We start from the raw sequence: 21729 nt of genomic DNA on the forward strand, positions 1-21729 counted from the left end.
TGCCCCCAGAAATGATGTATTAACTTTCATTCCCAATTTATAGATGTTTATACATATTTGATGAGACAAGATTTTAGCTGGGCCGGGTGCAGTGGTTCACATCTATAATCCCAACACTTTGGGAGGCTGAGGTGGGAGGGTCCCTTGAGTCCAGGAGTTTCAGATCAGCCTGGGCAACATAGGGAGACCCCATCTCTCTCTCTCTCTCTCATATATATATACATATACATACACACACACTTTTTTTTTTTTTGAGACAGAGTTTTGCTCTTGTTGCCCAGGCTGAGTGCAATGGCGTGATCTTGGCTCACTGCAACCTCCGCCTCCTAGGTTCAAGCAATTCTCTTACCTCAGCCTCCCAAGTAGCTGGGATTACAGCATGTGCCACCATGCCTGGCTAATTTTTTTGTATTTTTAGTAGAAACGGGGTTTCTCCATGTTGGTCAGACTGGTCTCGAACTCCTGACCTCAGACAATCCGCCCACCTCGGCCTCCCAAAGTGCTGGGATTACAGGCGTGAGCCACCGTGCCCGGCCCCCATCTCTATATTTTAACTTTTTTGTTTAAAAAGGTTTTAGCTGTTTTTTAAAGTTGCCAATCTGGTAGCTGAAAAATAATAACTTATTGTTTTGATTGTATGTTATAGTCATTAATGCTCCCCACCAAATACCTCTGGCTTCTACCTCCAAGCACATGGTAAAATTTTATTTTATGAGCTGGGTGTGGTGGCTCATACTTGTAATCCTAGCACTTTGGGAGGCTGAGCCAGGCAGATTGCCTGAGCTCAGGAGTTTGAGACAGCCTGGGCAACACAGCAAAACCCCGTTTCTACTAAAAATACAAAAAAATTAGCTGGGCTTGGTGGCACATGCCTGTAGTCCCAGCTACTAGGGAGGCTGAGGCATGAAAATCGCTTGAACCCGGGAGGCAGCAGAGGTTGCAGTGAGCCGAGATCACACCACAGCACTTCAGCCTGGGCAACAGAGCGAGACTCTGTCCCAAAAACAAAAACAAAACACAAAAAATGATTTAATTTTATGGCCCTTGAGGTTAGGCAGGGCCATGTGACCTGGTCTGGTCATTGAGTTGTGAATAGCAATGGTATGTGTCACTTCTGGGTTAAGCAAGACCTCACAGAGCTCTCTTTCACTTCTGCTATTGATTACCAATAATGTTTCAGAAAATGGCCTGGGTCCCATAATTGATTAACATGAACATACTGTATTCAGTTTGATAGAACAACATGGAATAAGGACTCCAAGTAAGCCATGATGAGTATGAACAAAAAATAAAACTTTGTTGTTGTAAGCCACTGAGACTTAGGGTTGAGCATTATGGCAGCATTATCTACACCATCCTGACTAATACGTTAAACATCTTTGCTCACTACTGAGACTGAACACATTTTCCTGTATTTATTGACCATTTGAACTTCCCTTTTTGTGAATTTTCTGCTCATGTCCTTGCATGTTAATTTTTCAAACATATGACACTCAGCTACACATTTTTAAGCCTGGACCTGATCATCACTGAAGTAACAGGGAGAAAGATGAAGTCTGTAAACTACAAGAAAAATAGATGTATCACAATAGTCTCTAATAGCCAGGACAAGATTTCTCAAATCTGCCTTCAAGGATCTGAAAATCCTTTGCCACAAATTGTTTTTTTTAAAGCCATGTGCTTTCATTCAATGATAATGTCAAAAATAATAGAGGCATATTTTGGATCATTTGAATGGCCACTTTATAAATGAAGGATGTTATTTACTTTTGTGATCAAAATGGTTTCTTATAGGCATCAATACCACTACTTTTATCAACACAGACTCATAAGAAAAAAACAGATGTGAACGTAATACATGATGTAATGTTTTTGCACCAAGTGAGGGACAAGTGATATTTCAGCGTATTGTGCACAGGAAGATCGGAGATTGCACAGCAGAATTACTGAAGAAAATTCTGGGAGCACTGGGTCATCCCACAGTCTGCAAGCAGGCTCAACTCAAGAGAATCTGGCCCAGAACACAGCACCACTCTCACATTGTCACTTGTCTCGGTTATGGCCCTTTGCTTGCAAACAACAGATATAGATTCTGACTAATTCAAGCAATAAAGAACTGATTGGAATAATACAAGAAAATACAGAATTCAAGCAAGAAAAAGAAAAAGTCAGGCTCAAAAAGAACCAGACTAGGGGATCTCTAGGGGCTTCAGTACCAGAAATTCCTGAATCAGTACATTTTGGATGCTGCCAAGAAAATGACTTAATAACTCAATCCAGTCTTTTTTTTTTTTGAGACAGGCTCTTGCTCTGTTGCCCAGACAGGAGTGCAGTAGCCCTATCATGACTCACTGCATCCCTGAACTCCTGGGCTCAGAAAATCTCTTGCCTCAACCTCTTGAGCAGCTAAGACTATAGGTGCATACCACCAAGTCTGGCTAATTTTTTAAAATTTATTTTTTGTAGAGACAGGATGTTGCTAAATTGCCCGGCAATCCTCCTGCCTCAGCCTTCCAAAGTACTGGGATTACAGGGGTGAGTCACAGTGCTGTGTCCATCAACCCCACTCTTCTATCTGTGTGTCTTTATGTTCTAGATTCATATTTCCGGCTTCATTTGGGTCATATGCTCTTCATTTGGGTGGGGTAGAGGGGAGGATGTTTGAGACTTCAAAATACTCGAGACATCTAGATGCTTAATGAAAAAAAAAATAAAGTTGTTATGGTGGAGTGTGGTAGGTTCACACCTGTAATCCCAGCACTTAGTGAGGCCAACATAGGAGGATTGCTTGAGTCCAGGAGTTCAAGATCAGCCTGGACAACATGGCAAAACCCCATCCCCACAAAAATACAAAAACTAGCCATGCATGCTGGTGTGCACCTGTAGTCCCAGATACTTGGGGGACTGAGGCGGGAAGATCGCTTAAGCCTGGGAGGTCAAGGCTCCATTGAGGTGAGATAGCACCACTGCACTCCAGCTTGGGCTGAGATCCTGTCTCAAAAAAAAAAAAAAAAAAGTTTATATATCTCAAAGTATGTGTGAGATATTAAGGGCCACTCCTAGAAAGGTATACGGGATTTAATCCTTCCACAACAGAAGAGTGGATGGGACCTTTTTCTTATAAAGATCTTTCTTTCTTTTTTTTTTTTTTTTTTTGAGAGATGGAGTCTTGCTCTGTCACCCAGGCTGGAGTACCGTGGCGTAATCTCGGCTCACTGCAACCTCCACCTCCCGGACTCAAGTGATTCTCCTGCCTCAGTGTCCCAAGTAGCTGGGATTACAGGTGCCAGCCACTGCGTCTGGCTAATTTTTGTATTTTTAGTTGAGACAGAGTTTCACCATGTTGGCCAGGCTGGTCTCAAACTTCTGACCTTAAGTGATCCGTCCACCTTGACCTCTCAAAGTGCTGGGATTACAGGTGTGACCCACCGCACCCAGCCTAAATTGGATATTTAATATAAAGAACTGTTGTATAAAACTAGAAATTCATTTTTGATTCATTAACATTTCAATAGCTTCACCTCTGCCTCCCAGGTTCAGGCAATTCTCCTACCACAGCCCCCACCAGTAGCCAGGATTACAGGCGTGCACCGCCACGCCCAGCTAATTTTTGTATTTTTAGTAGAGACAGGGTTTCGCCATGTTGGCCAGGCTGGCCTCAAACTCCTGACCTCAGGTGATCCACCCGGCTCGGCCTCCCAAAGTGTTAGGATTACAGGTGTGAGCCACTGTGCCCATCCCATGTCATTTTATTTATTTATTTATTTATTTAAGACAGAATCTCACTCTGTTGCCCAGGCTGGAGTGCAGTGGCATGGCCATAGTTCACTGCAGCCTTGAAATCCTGGCCCCAAGCTTTCCTCCTGTGTTGGCCTCCCAAAGCACTAAGCCTGGGAGCCACTGGGAGCCACTGTGTCCACCTGCTATGAGCATTTATGTCCATATTTGTACTTGTGGAAATAAGTTGTCAATTCTCTCTACTCAGTTAACTTTATGGTTAGGTAATGGTTGGACTGAAATTTTCTTAAATGGAACGTGTAAGTCTCTCAGTCTTTGCTAAGGAGCTCTGTGTGCATGTTGGAACTTGCCTTTAACACTCAGCCAGGCAGTTTTCAACTCTGACTTAGCATTCACTTCCTGCTAGAGTAGTTTCAAGATCAGGCAGAGGTGAGAGTTTAGAGCCTTCTCAATTCTTTCCCAAACTTATACACAGCCCTGGGCATGCATATAGTTCTACTCATTTGTATTGCTTTCTTTTTCTTTTTCTTTTCTTTTCTTTTTTTTTTTTGAGACTGAGTTTTGCTCTTGTTGCCCAGGCTGGAGTGCGGTGGCGCAAAGCTCACTGCAATCTCTGCCTCCCAGGCTCACGTGATTCTCCTGCCTCAGCCTTCCTGAGTAGCTGGGATTACAGGCATGCACCACCATGCCCGGCTAATTTTGTAGTTTTAGTAGAGATGGGTTTTCCATGTTGGTCAGGCTGGTCTCAAACTCCCAACCTCAGATGATCCGCCCACCTTGGCCCCCCAAATTGTTGGTGATTACAGGCATGAGCCATTGTGCCCAGCTTCATTTGTATTGCCTTCTAGACTCCCAGGAATCTATCACAGCATGTCAAAGCCCCCTGTGGACATCTCATTCCCCTTATTTTCCTTTTTTAAAGTTTTTTCATTGTTCTATTATTTTGTCCCCATGTTTATCCACCACCTCAGTGTAATCACCTAATGGGTTCCTCTTGCTTACTGTCCAGAAAAGCCAATGCAATCAGAACAGCAGATTTATGCAGCAAAGAAAGAATTTAATAATTGCAAGTCTGGCCAAGTAGAAGCTACAAATCATGTGCTATCTGGCCACATGACTCTTAAGCCATAATGCATTATAGAAAAGCAAGCTAGGGAACAAATGGCTGGTTATTATTTAACAGTACCTACATTTTAGCAGAAATCAGCTCCGCCCCACACCATAATCCTAATCTTGTGGCCTTTCATTAGTCTTACAAAGGTGGTTTCAGTTTTAAGGAGGAGGCCAGTTTTAGGGAGGGACTATTATCATCCTTGATGCAAAGTTAAACTATAAACTAAATGTCTCCCATGATTAGCTTGACCTACACCCAAGAATGAGTGAGGACAGCCAGTCTGTGAGGCTTGAAACAAGATGGAGTCAGCTATGCTAGACTTCTTTTGCTGTCATAATCTTTAAAAAGGTGATTGCATCAGGCAGCCATAATGTTAAACAATTGCCTCTAATTGTTTTTAATAAATATTCATGGAGAAAAGGCTCTTTTCACTGCATGAGCTCCAACTCAAGTCAAACAATGACAGCCTTGCAATTGAGGTCTTCCAGGGACCTATGAGATGGGTTAAATAATGGTCATTCCCTGGTAATGGGGCTTTGAAGGAGCCCCAGTATCATTCTACCTTTAGAACCTGTGGCTGCCAGGTTGCTGGTTTCCATGGTGATCATTACAAATGTGGTTGCATGTCATTGGTTTCATGGCTTGTGGCTGCCTTGTTGCTTTGTAAGACTTTCTCAGAGCTGCAAAAAGTGGGAATGGAAATAGAAAAAGTTAAAATGACACAAACTCTCCATTTCTGAGTTTCAGTTATTTTCTTGAATAAACATTCTCCAGATTGCTGCAAGCTTTTGGTTTTCCAGAATTCTGAAAAAGTTGATTGCATAAATGTTTGAATCATTCTCATTGTTTTTATGGAAGAGAGAATATTGAGAAGGTCCTTACTCCACCACTTCACTGATATGACCTTATAAAAACCTTTTGATCTAAGAATAATCAACCATTTTATAGATTAGTAGTATTGTAGTGCATCTCACCCATTATCTAGTTTCCAAGCTGTATAAATTATGCTAATTTTTCTGTCCTTTTCTTTTTTCTAAGTCCGTTGTTTTTCTCTTTGATATTAAGTAAAGTACTTACTGATTCCACCTGATGATCAGATTGCCTCAGAGGACATCAAGCCATTCTAGCCAAGAGATTAGCTGTTTCACAGGCATTAAAATGAAAGGATGCTTGAAGATTGTAAACTAAGTAGTTTTAAGGTAGGGTTGCCAGAAAAGCAAATATAAATACAGGACCCCCAGTTAGATTTTAATTTCAAGGTCAGGTGAGGTGGTTCACATCTGTAATCCTAGCACTTTGGGAGACTGAGGTTGGAGGATCAATTGAGCCCAGGAGTTCAAGATGAGCCTGAGCAACATAATGAGACTCCATCTATACAAAAAGTTTTCTAAAAAATTAGCTGGACATGGCAGTGCACACCTGTAGTACCAACTACTCAGGAAGCTGACATGGGAGGATTAGTTGAGCCCAGGATTTCAAAGCTGCAGTGAGCCTTGATCATGCCACTGCACTGCAGCCTAGGCCACAAAGGAAGACCTTGTCTCAATAAATAAATAAATAAAATGAAATGTGAATTTCAGATAACGACAAAATATTTGGGACACATTTACACTAATCGTTTTCTTGTTGTTGTTGTTGTTGTTGTTGCTTATCTGAAATTCAAATTTAACTGGGTGTCGTATATTTGATCTGAAAGCCCTGTTTTCGGTGAATAATAAACAAAAGAATACCTGTAAAAGCGTTCTTAGATGACTTGACAGTAATCCTTTCTTCTGTTTTCTTTTAAACTACTGTTGAAGCTCTTTTCTAGTCTATAAGAGATAACTAGTTTTCATTAAAGTAGGTTTCATTCTTTTATGGAAAAATATGTTAATTTGGCATGGTGACAATCCTGTCCATATTTCTTATACATTCAACAAGTATATTTAAGATGGTCTACTTATACATACTAATCAAGATGCGTAGTCTGTACAACCAGAATTTTAAGGTCAGCTCAGCTCCTAGGAAAATACATGTATAGAACAAATATGCTTATGAATTGCCTCTAGAGAGTCAGAACAATCAAATCAGGAAAACAAGCCAATTAGTAAAGTCAAGGACTTGCAGGTAGATAGATAAATATGTAGGGAGAGAAAAAGAGAAACAGAGAGAGAGGGAGAGAGACATAAATTTAAGCAATTAAATACAATGGCACAGTTTATTCCATCATATGGAATTTATTATTCATTAATAGCAGTCAGTTACAAATCATACAGAGAATCAGGAGTTTGGAATCTAATTGTCACTAAGGAAGACAGGAACTCAAGAAAACTCAGATAAAAAAAGAAACCTCAAAATATGTGTTGTGAAGTATGAAAAAAAAAATCAAAACACCCTCCAGACATAGATAAGGCTTTGAAGAACCTCGTTGGACCTCAGAGGCAGCTTATAACCCCCGGTAATGCATACTTTCAATCCACTGTAGTCCTCTTACTTAATCATTCAAAAATAATTTCAAAATACCCTTAAGAAATTGAAACCTGGACCTGACGGAATTTATATACTATTTCCAACTCTAATTGCTTTTCATATCTCTTCATTAACCGTGGATTAATCAACTACCGTGTGTCAAGCACTGCGCTATCACTCTGTGTTTTCAGAATCAGTTTATCTTTGGTCATCAGTCAATCATTTTGCCTTATAACAGCACTGGGCAGCTCTAAACATGGAAGCAAGCCCTGGAAGAGACCAATTTGATCTGCCAAATGTTTTCTTTCTCATTTTTCTCACCACACCCCAAGTGCCCCCATGACTGACTTGTTTCTATCTGGCTTCTCTTTGAGACACTGCTTTAGTCCACTGTCTCGAGACTAGCAACGTCATGAGGGAATCTTGTGTGGAGAGGCAGAGAGGAGTGTGTACACAACACTGCCCAACCCAGTTGCTGTCCAGGGGTGTCAAGTTGCCCTCAAAATATCACTTTGTGCAAGACTCAGCCGGCAGGAAATGACATTCTCAGCCTCCTATGTAAAGACTCAATCACAATACTTCCTTTGATTAAAAATCTAACCTGAATTCTCTACAGCTGCTTGATGTCCTGGGTGTAAGCTCTACATGGAGAAGAGAGCATCAAACATTCATAAAATGGAACTCATTTCCTTGCTTCCACCTGCTGCCCTGAGCAGCAGTAGCCACTCTGCACAGGCAAATAAATTGTGAGTTCTCAGAAACTAAAAAGATCACCCATTCAAAACTGCAAATATCCTTACCCAAGCTACCAACTCTCTACTCCGTCACCACCACTGTGGCCCACAGTTGACCAGATTTTCTGACACTGCCACTCCAAGGTGATTAAGGCTGGGAAGTGGCAACAGTTCAATACTTTTTTTTTATTTCTAAAATTATTTCTGAAGATGGTCAACTAGACACAGCCAGGAAGAGCATCTCCCACCAAAAGACCAGACTATCAGGGAAACCTAGTATATTCTGAGCAGATCTTTGGAGGTAAGGCATTGAAAGTGAATGCAGGGAGGAAGTAGACCCCGGGCTGAAGGCAGAGGAAGCTGAGAATCCTGCACAGGGCTGCCAAGCACCAGGACTCGTTCCTGGCCCCCAGTGGTTCCTCGGGAAGGGGTGAGTTAAACAGGTGGGGAACAGCTTACTCTCACCATGGACCTACAGACTTCTAGTGCAGCAGACCCCATGATCCCCAGTTGAGCTGGCAAGGAGAGCTGTTCAGAGAGGTGGCAGGGACAGAACTCTAGCCTGGGTGGAGCCCAGAGGGTTTGGCATGAGAATGGCTACAGTGGAGCATGGCCAGGGATGCCCATCCTTCAGGGTTTGCCATGCTCCTCTGGGTGGCTTTGGCCCTTGGTGACTGCCAGACCTGGACGAGCAGGGCAGTCTTCCTTGTGGGATGGGGCCAGTCTAATCTGAGTGCTCCACTGTCATCCAGCTTCTTCTGGAGCCCCAGCTTTGCTGTGCTTGCTTGCAGGATAGCCTTGGATGCCCAATCAGGGTGCTTCCTGAGGGCCTTCATTTGAGCTCTTTCACTGGCAGAGCACTCTTAACCATTGGAGAGTTCCAGCAGACTAACCTATGCTGACATGCAAACACCCACCTGAAGCCTCCCTGAACCGCAGCCTCTCCCTGTCACTTTACCCATGTACACTTGCCCATGCCTGCTACCCTCCTCCTGCCCTGCCCCCACCCAACACATACACATACTGCTTTGCATGTGTGTCTGCATGGGTGGACCCTACTTCCCTTTTCCCACTGGTGGTGTGCGTGCATTCCACCACCCCACTGCCACTGTGAGCATGTGCCTGGATGCTACCACCCTGCCCCCACCCCACGCCCACCAGTGCCCCATTTGTGCCACTGCTGCTGCTGAAATATACATGAGCACAGATCCTGTCACTACCACCACAACAAAGTACTTTGAGCAGCACTCTCCATCAAAGTATTGTTGCCAACTAGCCAGGAATACTTTGACCCCCGACCAGCGCAGCAAGTTCTTAATTTCAAGGGGCCAAAGAACAAAGCTGGAGCTCTAGTACCAGCCCCACAGGGTTAGTACATACAGCTCAGGAGTGCTGAGCTGAGCCTTGGGTCCCTACAATATTCCAGAAACAAAGCCAGTCAGCTGAATGAGCCTTATATCACAATCAAACCCTCAAGGACGTCAAAGAATATAAAAGCAAAAAACTCCATCCAAAGGACTGCAGTTTCGAAGATTAAGGAAACATTAGCCCACACAGATGAGGAAGAACCAATGCAAGAACTCTGGCAACTAAAAAAGCCACAGTATCTTCTTACCTCCAAACGATTGCACTAGTTCCCCAGCAATGGTTCTTAACTGGCTGAAATGGCAGAAATGACAGACACAGAATTAAGAATCTGAATAGGAAAGAAGATCATTGAGATTCAGGAGAAAGTAGAAATCCAATCCAACAAATATTAAAAATCCAATAAGTCACCAGCTGCGGCAGCTCATTCCCGTAATCCCAGCACTTCGGGAGGCCAAGGCAGGTGGATCATGAGGTCAGGAGGTCGAGACCATCCTGGCTAACACAGTGAAACCCCGTCTCTACTAAAAATACAAAAAAAATTAGCTGGGCATGCCTGTAGTCCCGGGTACTCAGGAGGCTGAGGCAGGAGAATGGCATGAATCTGGGAGGCAGAGCTTGCAGTGAACCAAGACCATGCCACTGCACTCCAGCCTGGGTGATGAAGCAAGACTCTGTCAAAAAAAAAAAAAAAAAAATCCAATAAAACTATACGAGACATGAAAAGTGAAATAGCCATTTTAAGAAAGAACCAAACTGAGTTGATAGAGCTGAAAAACACTGCAAGAATTTCATAATGTAGTTGCAAGTATTAACAACAGAATAGACCAAGCTGAGAAACAAATCTCAGAGCTCAAAAACCAGTTCTGAAATCAACTCAATAAGACACAAATTTAAAAAAATAAAAATAAAAAAATGAACAAAGCCTCTGAGAAATTTGAGATTATGCAAAAAGATTAAATCTATGAAACATTAGCATCCCTGAAAGAGAGAGAGAGAAAGCAAGCAACTTGGAAAATATATTTGAGAATATTGCTCATGAAAATTTCCCCAACCTCACTAGAGGGGCCAAAATTCAAATTCAGGAAATGCAGAGAGCCCCTGTGACATACTATACAAGACAACTATCTCCAAGACACATAGGCATTAGATTCTCCAAGGTCAACATGAAAGAAAAAATATTAAAGGCAACTAAAGAGAAGAGGAAGGTCACCCACAATAGGAACCCTCATCAGGCTAACAGCAAACTTTTCAGCAGGAACCCTACAAGCCAGAAGAGATTAGGGGCCTATATTCAACAATCTTAAAGAAAATAAATTCCAACCAAGAATTTTATGTAAGTTTCATAAGTGAAGGAGAAATCATTTTCAGATAAACAAATGCTAAAGGAATTCTTTACTACCAGACTTGCTTTTCAAGAGGTCTTCAAAGGAGTGATAAATATGGGGGAAAAAGATCATTACCAGCCACCAGAAAAGCACAAATATATAGACCATTGACACTATAAAGCAACTACACAATCAAGTCTGCATAATAACCAGCTAACATCATGATGACAGGAAAAAAATCTGCATGTATCATTAACCTTGAATGTAAATGGGCTAAATGTCCCACTTAAAAGGCACAGAGGCTGGGCACAGTGGCTCATGCCTGTAATTTGTAATTCCATCCTGGCACTTTGGGAGGCCAAGGCAGTTGGATCACTTGAGGTCAGGAGTTTGAGACCAGCCTGGCCAACATGGTGAAACCCCATCTCTACCAAAAATACAAAAATTAGCCAGGCATCGTGGTGCACATCTGTAATTCCAGCTACCTGGGAGGCTGAGGCAGGAGAATCAATTGAGCCCAGGAGGTGGAGGTTGCAGTGAGCCAAGATCACACCAATGCACTCCAGCCTGGGCGACAGAGAGAGACTCTGTCTCAAAAAAAAAGGCACAGAATGGCAAGTTGGACAAAGAAGCAAGACCCAACTGTATGCTGCCTTCAAGAGACCAGCCTCACACGCAATGACATGGATAGGTTCAAAGTAAAGAGATAAAAAATAAATCTACCAGGCAAACAGAAAACAGAAAAAAAACAGGGATTGCTATTCTAATTTCAGACAAAACAAACTTTAAACCAACAATGATCAAGGAAGACAAAGGGCACTACATAATAGTAATGGGTTCAATCCAACAAGAAGACTTAACCATCCTAAATATATATGCACCCAACACAGGAGTACACAGATTCATAAAACAAGTTCTTAAAGATCTACAAAGAGACTTAACCACATAATAAGAGTGAGAGACTTCAAAATCCCACTGATAGTGTTAGACAGATCATCAAGGCAGAATAATAACAAAGATATTTGAGACGTAAGCTCAACACTTGACCAAATGGACCTAACAGACAGAACTCTTCACCCAAAACAACAGAATATACATTCTTCTCATCTGCATATGGCACTACCCTAAAATTGACCACACAATTGGTCATAAAACAATTGTCAGCAAATTCAAAAAACAAGAATCATATCAACTACACTCTTGGACCACAGGACGATAAAAATAGAAATCAATACTAAGAAGATTGTTCAAAACCGTACAATTATATGGAAATTACACAATCTGCTCCTGGATGACTTTTGCACTAACAATGAATTTAAGGCAGAAATCAGAAAATTATTTGAAACTAATGAAAACAAAGATATAGCATATCTTCAGATATAACATATTTCTGGGACACAGCTAAAGCAGTGTCAAGAGGAAAGTTTATAGCACTAAACACCCACATCAAAAAGTTAGAAAGATGTCAAATTAACAACCTAATATCACACCCAGGAGGAAAAAAAAAGAGCAAACTGACCTTAAAGCTAGAAGTAGAAAATAAATAACCAAAATAGAGCTGAACTGAGTGAAATTCAGACATGAAAAACCATACAGAAGATCAACAAAACTAGAAGTTAACTCTTTGAAAGAATAAATAATATTGATAGACCACTAGCTAGATTGTGATGGTCAATATTGAGTGTCAACTTGCTTGGATTAAAGGATGCAAAGTATTGTTCCTGGGTGTGTCTGTGAGAGTGTTGCCAAAGGAGTTTAACGTTTGAGTCAGTGGACTGGGAAAGGCAGAACTACCCTTAATCCGGGAGGGCACAATCTAATCAGCTTCCAGCTCAGCCAGAATAAAAGCAGGCAGAAGAACATGGAAAGACTACACTGGCTGAATCTTCTGGGCTCCATCTTTTTCCTGTGTTGGATGCTTCCTGCCCTCAAACATCAGACTCCAAGTTCTTCAGCTTTTGGACTCTTGGACCTACACCAGTGGTTTGCCAGGGACTCTCGGGCCTTCAGCCACAGAGTGAAGGCAACACTCTCAGCTTCCCTATTTTTGAGGTTTTGGGACTCAGACTGGCTTCAACTGCTCCTCAGCTTGCAGATAGCCTATTGTGGGACTTCACCTTCTGATGATGTAAGTCAATACTCCTTAATAAATGCCCTTTAACATATATATATATCTATCCTATTAGTCCTGTCCCTCTAGAGAACCCTGACTAATACATAGACTAATAAAGAAAAAAAGAGAGATTCATATAAACACGAGCAGAAATGTCAAAGGGGACACTACCACCTAATCCACAGAAATACAAAAATTCCTGTTTTTGTGCATAGAGGTGTTCATAATAGTCAGAACTATTATGAAATAAAAGGCATCCAAATAGGTAGGGAGGGAGTCAAACTATCTTCATAGGCAATATGATTCTATATCTAGAAAACCCCATAGCCACTGCCCAAAGGCTACCAGAACGGATAAAAAAACTTCAATAAAGTTTCAGGTTACAGAATCAATGTACGAAAATCAGTAGTATTTCTATACAACAATAACATCCAAGCTGAGATCCAAATCAAAAACATAATCCAGTTCACAATAGACACAGACACGCACACACACAGACACACACATACACACAATACCCAGGAATACCACAGCTAACTAGAAAGGTGAAGAATCTCTACAACAAGAATTACAAAACACTGGTGAAATAAATTAGAGACGACACAAACAAATGGAAAAACATTCCATGCTCATGGATAAGAAGAGTCAATATTGTTAAAATGGCCATATTGCCAAAAGCAACTTAGAGATTAAATGCTATTCAATATATCGATGTTTATATATTCACTATTATTTTTTCACAGAATTAGAAAAAAAATTCTAAAAGCCATATGCAACCAAAGAAGAAGCTGAATAGCCAAAGCAATCCTAAGCAAAAAAAATAAAAAATAAAAATAAAAAGCTGGAGGCATCACATTACTTAACTTCAGACTATACTACAAGGCTACAATAATCAAAATAGCATGGTAATGGTACAAAACCAGACACACAGACCAATGGAATAGATTACAGAACATAGAAATAAAGCCATATCCCTTCAACCATCTGATCTGCAACAAAGTCTATAAAAACAAACAATAGGGAAAAGTCTCCCTATTCAATAAGTGGTGCTAGGATAACTGCTAGCCATATGCAGAAGATTGAAACTGGACCCCTTTTTTTCATCATATACAAAAACAACTCAAGATGTATTAAAGACTTAAATGTAAAACCTAAAGCTATAAAAAAAACCCTAGAAGAAAACCTAGGAAATATCATTCTGGGCCGGGCGCGGTGGCTCAAGCCTGTAATCCCAGCACTTTGGGAGGCCGAGACGGGTGGATCACGAGGCCAGGAGATCGAGAGACGATCCCGGCTAACACGGTGAAACCCCATCTCTACTAAAAAATACAAAAAACTAGCCGGGCGAGGTGGCGGGCGCCTGTAGTCCCAGCTACTCGGGAGGCTGAGGCAGGAGAATGGCGTAAACCCGGGAGGCGGAGCTTGCAGTGAGCTGAGATCCGGCCACTGCACTCCAGCCTGGGTGACAGAGCAAGACTCCGTCTCAAAAAAAAAAAAAAAAAGAAATATCATTCTGAACATAAGTCCTGGCAAAGTTTTCATGATGAAGACATCAAAACATTTGCAATAAAACCTAAAACTGACAAACAGGACCTAATACGCTAGAGAGGTTCTGCACAGCAAAACAAACAAACAAAAAATGGAGTAAACAGAAAACCTACAGAATGGGAGAAAATATTTGCAAACGATGCCTCTGACAAAGGTCTAATATGCAAAATCTGTAGGAAACACATTACACATATTAAGCAAAAAAAATCAACAATCCCATTAAAAAGTGGGCAAAGGACATGAACTGACACTTTTCAAAAGAAGATACACACATGGCCAACAAACATACAAAAATATGCTCAACATCACTAACCATTAGATAAATGCAAATCAAAATAAAAATGAGATACCATTTCACACCAGTCAGAATGTGTATTAAAATAGTCAAAAAATAGGCTGGGTGTGGTGGCTCAAGCCTGTAATCTTAGCACTTTGGGAGGTTGAGGAGGGCAAATTGCTTGAGCTCAGGAGTTCAAGACCAGCCTGGGCAACAAGCAAAACCCTGTCTCTATAAAAAATATTTAAAAATTAGCCAGGCATAGTGGTGCCTACCTGTAGTCCCAGCTACAGGCACGTAAGGTGGGAGGCTGAGGTGGGAGTATCACTTGAGCCTGGGAGGGGAAGGCTGCAGTGAGCTGAGATTGCACCACTGCACTCCAGCCTGGGTGACAGAGTGAGATCCTTCCCAAAAAAACAAAAAGCAAACAACAACAACAACAACAACAACAACAAACGGTTGGATGCAGTGGCTCATGCCTGTAATCTTAGCACTTGGGAAGGCCGTGGATCACCTGAGGTCAGGAGTTCGAGACCAGACTGGCCAACATAGAGAAACCCCGTCTCTACTAAAAATACAAAATTAGCCGGACGTGGTGGCACATGCCTATAATCCCAGCTACTAGGGAGGCTGAGGCAGGAGAATCGCTTGAACCTAGGAGGCAGAGGTTGCAATAAGCCAAGATCACACCATTTGACTCCAGCCTGGGCAACAAGAGTGAAACTCCTTCTCAAAAAAAAAAAAAAAAAAAAGAAAACAAAACAAAAAAGAAAACAATAGGCACTGGGATCTACTTGAGGGTGCAGGGTGGGAGGAGGGTGAAGATCCAAAAACTAACCATCAGGTACTATGCTTATCACCCAAGTGACAAAATAATCTATGCAACAAACCACTGTGACACATGCTTATATATATAAAAAATCTGCGCATGTAGCTCTGAACTTAAAATAAAAGTTTAAAAACACAAAACAGCCGGGCACGGTGGCTCACACCTGTAATCCTAGCACTTTGTGAGGCCAGTGCAGGCAGATCACCTGAGGTCAGGAGTTCGAGACCAGCCTGGCCAACATGGTGAAACCCTGTCTCTACTAAAAATACAAAAAGCAGCCAGGCATACTTGTGGACGCCTGTAATCCCAGCTACTCAGTAGGCTGAGGCAGGAGAACTGCTTGAACTCGGAAGGCAAAGGTTGCAGTGAGCCAAGGTGGCACCACTGCACTCCAACCTGAGCAACAGAGCAAGACTCCATCTCAAAAACAAAAACAAAAACAGCAACAACAACAACAGTTTACGATGTATCTCTCAGAAAGCAATATTCCATTTATGTTTCAAGACTGGATTTTTCTATGGGCTTATTGGTGTATATGGCAGACAGAGTATGTTGTAATAAATGTTGTCAATATTTGCTTACAACAAATTTATTTCTTCTTTTTTAAAATTATTTTTATTTTAGTTTGATAAAAATAGAGATAGGGTCTCACTATGTTGTCCAGGCTGAGCTTGAACTTCTGAGCTCAAGTGATCCTCTTGCCTTGGCTTCCCAAAGTGCTAGGATTATAGGCATGAGTCATTGTACCCAGTATCTCTCTCTCTCTCTTTTTTATTTTTTTTAAATAAAATAAAGACAGAGGCCAGGTGTGGTGGCTCATGCCTGTAATCCCAGCACTTTGGAAGGCTGAGGCAGGCGGAACACGAGGTCAGAAATTCAAGACCAGCCTGGACAACATGATAAAACCCTGTCTCTACTAAAAATACAACAATTAGTTGGGCATGGTGGCGCACGCCTGTAGTTCCAGCTACTCTGAGAGGCTGAGGCAGGAGAATCACTTGGTCTCGGGAAGTGGAGGTTGCAGTGAGCCAAGATCATACCATCGCATTCTAGCCTGGGTGACAGAGCAAGACTCTGTCGAAAGAAAGAAAGAAGGAAGGAGAGAGAGAGAGAGAGAAAGCAAGCAAGCAAGCATAGAGACAGAGTGTGACTATGTTGCCAGGCTGTTCTTTAACTCCTGGTCTTAAGCAATCCTCCTGCCTTGTCCCACTAAAATGTTGGGATCACAGGTATAGTCACCATGTCCAGCCTTTTTTTTTTTTTTTTTTTTTTTTTTTTTTTTTTTTTTTTGCTTGCGCTCTCTCTTTCTCCCTCTCATTAATTAGAGATGAAGTCTTACTATATTGCCCAGGCTAGTCTCAAACTCCTGGCCTTAAGTGATCCTCCCACCTCGTAATCTACTTTTTGGGGACTAATGTGGTATAGCCAAAATAAAACATGGGAGGCAGTAAATATAGAGATTAGGAGTAGATTTGGGGAGCCAGACTGCTGTGGTCACACCCCAGCATAGAATTTATGAATCTGGCTCCTCCTCATTCAAATCTCTACTAAAAATCACCTACTTCTGGAGGCCCACCATGACTATTCTATTTAACACAGCTTACCCCACTGCCCTATCACACTCTACACCACTCTCACTTTATTATGCTCAGAGTATTTATTATTCTCTGAAGAAGCATCTCTTAAAAACCTAGCTGGTAATCTTCTCTCCTTATTAGAATGTAAGCTCCATGAGAGCAGGGATCTCTCTGTATCAGAATCTGTATGGTGCTTGGCATGGAGTTGAGTCAATAAATGTTTCTGAGTGAATGAATATATTATATGGAAATTGAAGAATACAAGCTTCTCCACATAAGCGCGTGGGAGAAAAGACAAAAAGAGAGGTAGAGAAAAAATTCTCTCTTTATTTAATCTTCCCTCCCCTATTGAAATCCACTACTCCAAAAAAGGGAGACACTGACCAAATCAAAACAGAAACAAAAGAAACTAATTCTTCGTTTTTATGTTTCCTGATAATTTAAGGGATTTTCACAGATAGGTTTGACAAATGCGATTGTTCTGCCTTAGGTGCTGGTGCTAGAAACTAACACCCTGAGATGTGCTTTCTTGTATTTATAACAAGATCGGCCTACAGAGGGTGCTAGTTCACTTCAAAAAAGTAAAAGACGTGCATGAGCTTTCAGTGGGTCTGGGAAAGAGTTTACAAAGCAAGCAGAGACGCAGCTTAGTAACAACTAATGAAACGTGTAAATTGCCACATTTTGCTTCATAACCACATTTTAGGAAAAAAAGAAGCAATCTGTGAAAGTGCCAGAGGCATTCAAAGACGTCCCCTGAGGAAAATAATTGTCATCATTTTTCAAATGCAAAGAGAAACCAAGCTAAGAGAAGCATCCATTTAAAATTTTTTTTTTAGTTCTTATTTTTGATAGAGAAGGGGTATCACTAGGTTGACTGGCCTGATTTTGAACTCTGAGGCTCAAGGGATCCTCTGCCCCTCAGAGTGCTGGGATTGCAGGTGTGAGCTACCAAGAGCGGCGTCCAGAAGTTGAAAAGACTTAATCTGTTGTGAAACAGAAGAGCCAGGTGGGGCGAAGTTAAGTTGCCAGCCCTGGAGGGAGGAGAGGTGACAGGCCTCTGCCACATTCCACGCCACACTTCATGCTGGGACATCGGGACCTGGAGACCTGGTGTGAGATGCCTGTAGACTCTGTAAATGGAGGAGCGTTCTGACAGCTGTATTTCCTGAAACTGAGTCTTGATCTCAGAGTTCAGCAAGGGATATGTATGGTAGTGGTAGGGTTGGGTCAGAAGCGGGGCATTACTTGAGAGTTTTGAAATATGCAGTTTGTCACAGCAAGGACAAGGGCAAGTGAGCCTGGCAGGAAGGAGGAGCCTCTTCAAAGTCTGGATCCGCAAAAAAAATCTTCAGAAGAGGAAATGAAACAAACAAGCGAGTTCTTAAAAAAGCTTTTGACTCTCTAAATGAGCAACAGTTGAGGCAGCTTTGATAGTCCAAAAGCTAACCTCAAGCCTGGGATTCTTTTATTTATTTATTTATTTATTTATTCTGTAGAGATGGGAAGGGGAGGGGTCTCACTGTGTTCCCCAGTCTGGTCTTAAACTCCCGGCCTCAAGCAATCCTCCAGCCTTGGCCTCCCAAAGTGTTGGAATTACAAGCATGAGCCACTGTGCCTGGAAAAGGCTAAGATTCCTCTTTTTTTTTTTTTTTTAACTTCAAGGCTGAGATTCTTAATCCTAATACTCTAGACGTCATATTCCAGTGATCAGATGCAAAATCCGTAAGTGCTCTCACAGGTCTTATCATTATGTGTGGTGTTTTCACTTAGTGAGTGCCCTTGTTTTTGTCAGTTCAAGGTGACTTGCTTAGTTACTTTATTGTAATATTCAATGGCTAAACTTTAAACAAAAATCAATAAAGGGCAAGGAATGAGTTTGCAAAAACTATCAGCCACCTCCCTCGATTTAATTGTAAAATCAATCAAATCAGTTTTTTGGCACAGTGCAAGGAAAACATCTATTTGTCCAATAAACTGTCTCATTGATTAAATGGTTCATTTGGAAGAGATAACAAAAGTCATTTGGAAGAGATAACAACAAGATTTTAATCTCAAAGAAAAAGTGTATCTTGCAAACATGTTTTCAAGATTCTGAGATCATATTATTTTCCTTTAAGGATTTGCTTCATCCCAGGTGTTCATCTAATCCTACTTTTGCTATTTTTAATCATTATTCATCTATGTAAAATGGAACATTTATTTAGATGCTTAAAAGTCAATGTAAGCTCACAAACCTAAATTTCAGCAACTGAAAAGCAAGAAGTAATAATGATTCAGTTCTTACTGGAGGCCACTTTATACACTATTTTATTTGGACCTCGTAACAACTATATGAGGGAGAACTGCACAGTCTCTGCCAGGGGTTAGGGTTAATGTAAAGCCAAAACCCAGGTAGGTCATGAAAATGAGCAGAGCAGGCCAGTTAGGAGTGCTGTCACCTTACAAGGGGATGGAAACAATGTTTCCGGATCCTGTTTCTTAAGAGAAACCAAAAGATTTACATAAAATCTCCTGATTTTTTTTCAATGGTGGTAATTGATTAAAAGAGATATTTCCAATACTGACTGTACCGAATAAACGAAATTTGAGGCTGAACCTGGTCCAGCAACTTCGACTTAGCAATGTCTGGTATTGAGGTGAAAATAAGACTCAGGGCTGGGCATGGTGGCTCATGCCTGTAGTCCTAGCACTTTAGGAGGCCAAGGTGGGCAGATTGCTTGAACCCAGGAGTTCGAGACTACCCTGGGCAACATGATGAAATCCTGTCTCTACAAAAATTACCAAAAAAAATTAGCCAAGCATGGTGGCATGCACCTGTAGTCTCAGCTACTTGGGAGGCTGAGGTGGGAGGACTGCTTGAGTCCAGGAGGCCGAGGTGGCAGTAAGCTGAGATCATACTACTACAGTTCTGCCTGGGCAACAGAGCAAGACCCTGTCTCAAAAAGAAAAGAAAAAGCTCAGGAAGCTGACATCACTATGCTAATTCAAGGAGGAGTGAAAGGATGACCTCATGGGACAGTAGATCAGAGAATGTTCTATCTGGTGGCCAGCCTATTTGCGGGGAGGAGGCCCTAAGAAGAGGCTGTATGCTGGCTTGGGTTGGGGAGGGCCAAAGTTCGAGGGCCTGGGGGAAGGAGAGAAGCTTAACCAAAGTTTGGCTAACAGGCATTTTGTTCTGATTAATCAGTGGTGACAAGCAGTTCAGCTAGTCATTTAGGAGGTCAAAAACAGAAGACTGGAAGATCCCTATCTAATTTTGTCATCAGTAGACAAAGGGGCACTCATGAAACTTGTCTAAGTCACATGGGGAAGGGTGGCCCCTTGCAGTAAGTCATTTTCCAGAACACAAAAGGGCGATGGCTTTCTTAACCTTCAGGTAAAATTCCACTTTGTCAAAACATAAGCATAATGTAGACAAAGGCTGAGAGTGGGATCAGGCTTATTGCCCTGTCTTAAGCCATTTAAACCCAAGGTGGACTTTCTCCTCAGGAAAGAAGGGAATGAAAGAAGCTAGGAAGGCCCTGGCTAGGTTCTGCTTGGGCGGGGGAATATGAATCCTGATGGAGCAGGCTAAGGAAGCCGAGCAGCCTAAGGAAGCCAAGCAGCCCTGTAGCAGCAGCCCTGGGGGAGGCTCCTCCTGGGAGTGGAGGAGGGCTAGGGAGTGGAGGAGGGCTAGTGCTGCAGGTCTATCGGTGGAAATGGGACTGGACTATCAGGCGGAGGAGACTTCTGGAGGCTGGGAAGTCCAAGGTCAAGGTGCCAGCAGATTCCGTTCCTGGTGAAGGCTCTCCTCCTGGTTTGCAGGTGGCTACCTTCTTGCTGTGTCCTCACGTGGTGGACAGTGAGACTTCACCTAAAAAAAAAAAAAAAAAAAAAAAAACCCACTCTGGACATAGTGACTGGGGCTGGGGCTGGGACTGCAAGAAGACCATCCTGGTGGGACGATCTTGACCACAGGTGATATTCACCTTGGATAAAAAAAATTCTGATAATTCAGAATGTTTGTGCAAATAAGATTCTAACCCAGTTCTATGGAGGTATAATTTATATACGGTAAAATTCACCTCTTTAGGTATTCAGTTTATGAATTTTGAGAAATGCAATCACCAACCACGACAGTGAAGATGCAGAACATTTCTATCACCCCAGAAAGCCTCCTAGTGACCCTTTGGAGTCAGTCCCCTCCCTTCAGCCCGAGCTCCTGGTGACCAGTGATCTGATTTCCATCCGTGAACTTCTCCCTTTTCCAGAGCGTCATCTGAGTGGAACCACGCAGTATTCCACCATAGTGTTTTGCATCTGCCTTCTTTTCCTTGGCATGTGCTTTTGAGATTCATCCTTTGCTGTTGTATCATCAGTGGTTTGTTCCTTTTTGCCGAGTGGTATTTTATTGTTTGGAATACCACGGTGTGTTTATTAGTTTACCACCAGTAGACGGACATTTGTATTGTTTCCTGTTTCTGGTTGTTAGAAATAAAGTTAATATAAATATCAAAAAAAAAAAAAAAAACCAATAAAACAAGAAGCTAGAAAGTTGCTAGTTTTCAGTAGAGAGGGACAGGCTGCTGTAGAAGCTCAGGACTGCTCTGCTTTTGGTACCCAATGGTTTGCTGAAGGCAGCAGCTGTGAGGAGTGACGACTCCACCAAAGTCAAG

This window comes from Macaca mulatta, chromosome 11 (genome assembly GCF_049350105.2).
Source record: "Macaca mulatta isolate MMU2019108-1 chromosome 11, T2T-MMU8v2.0, whole genome shotgun sequence".
Classification (NCBI taxonomy): domain Eukaryota; kingdom Metazoa; phylum Chordata; class Mammalia; order Primates; family Cercopithecidae; genus Macaca; species Macaca mulatta.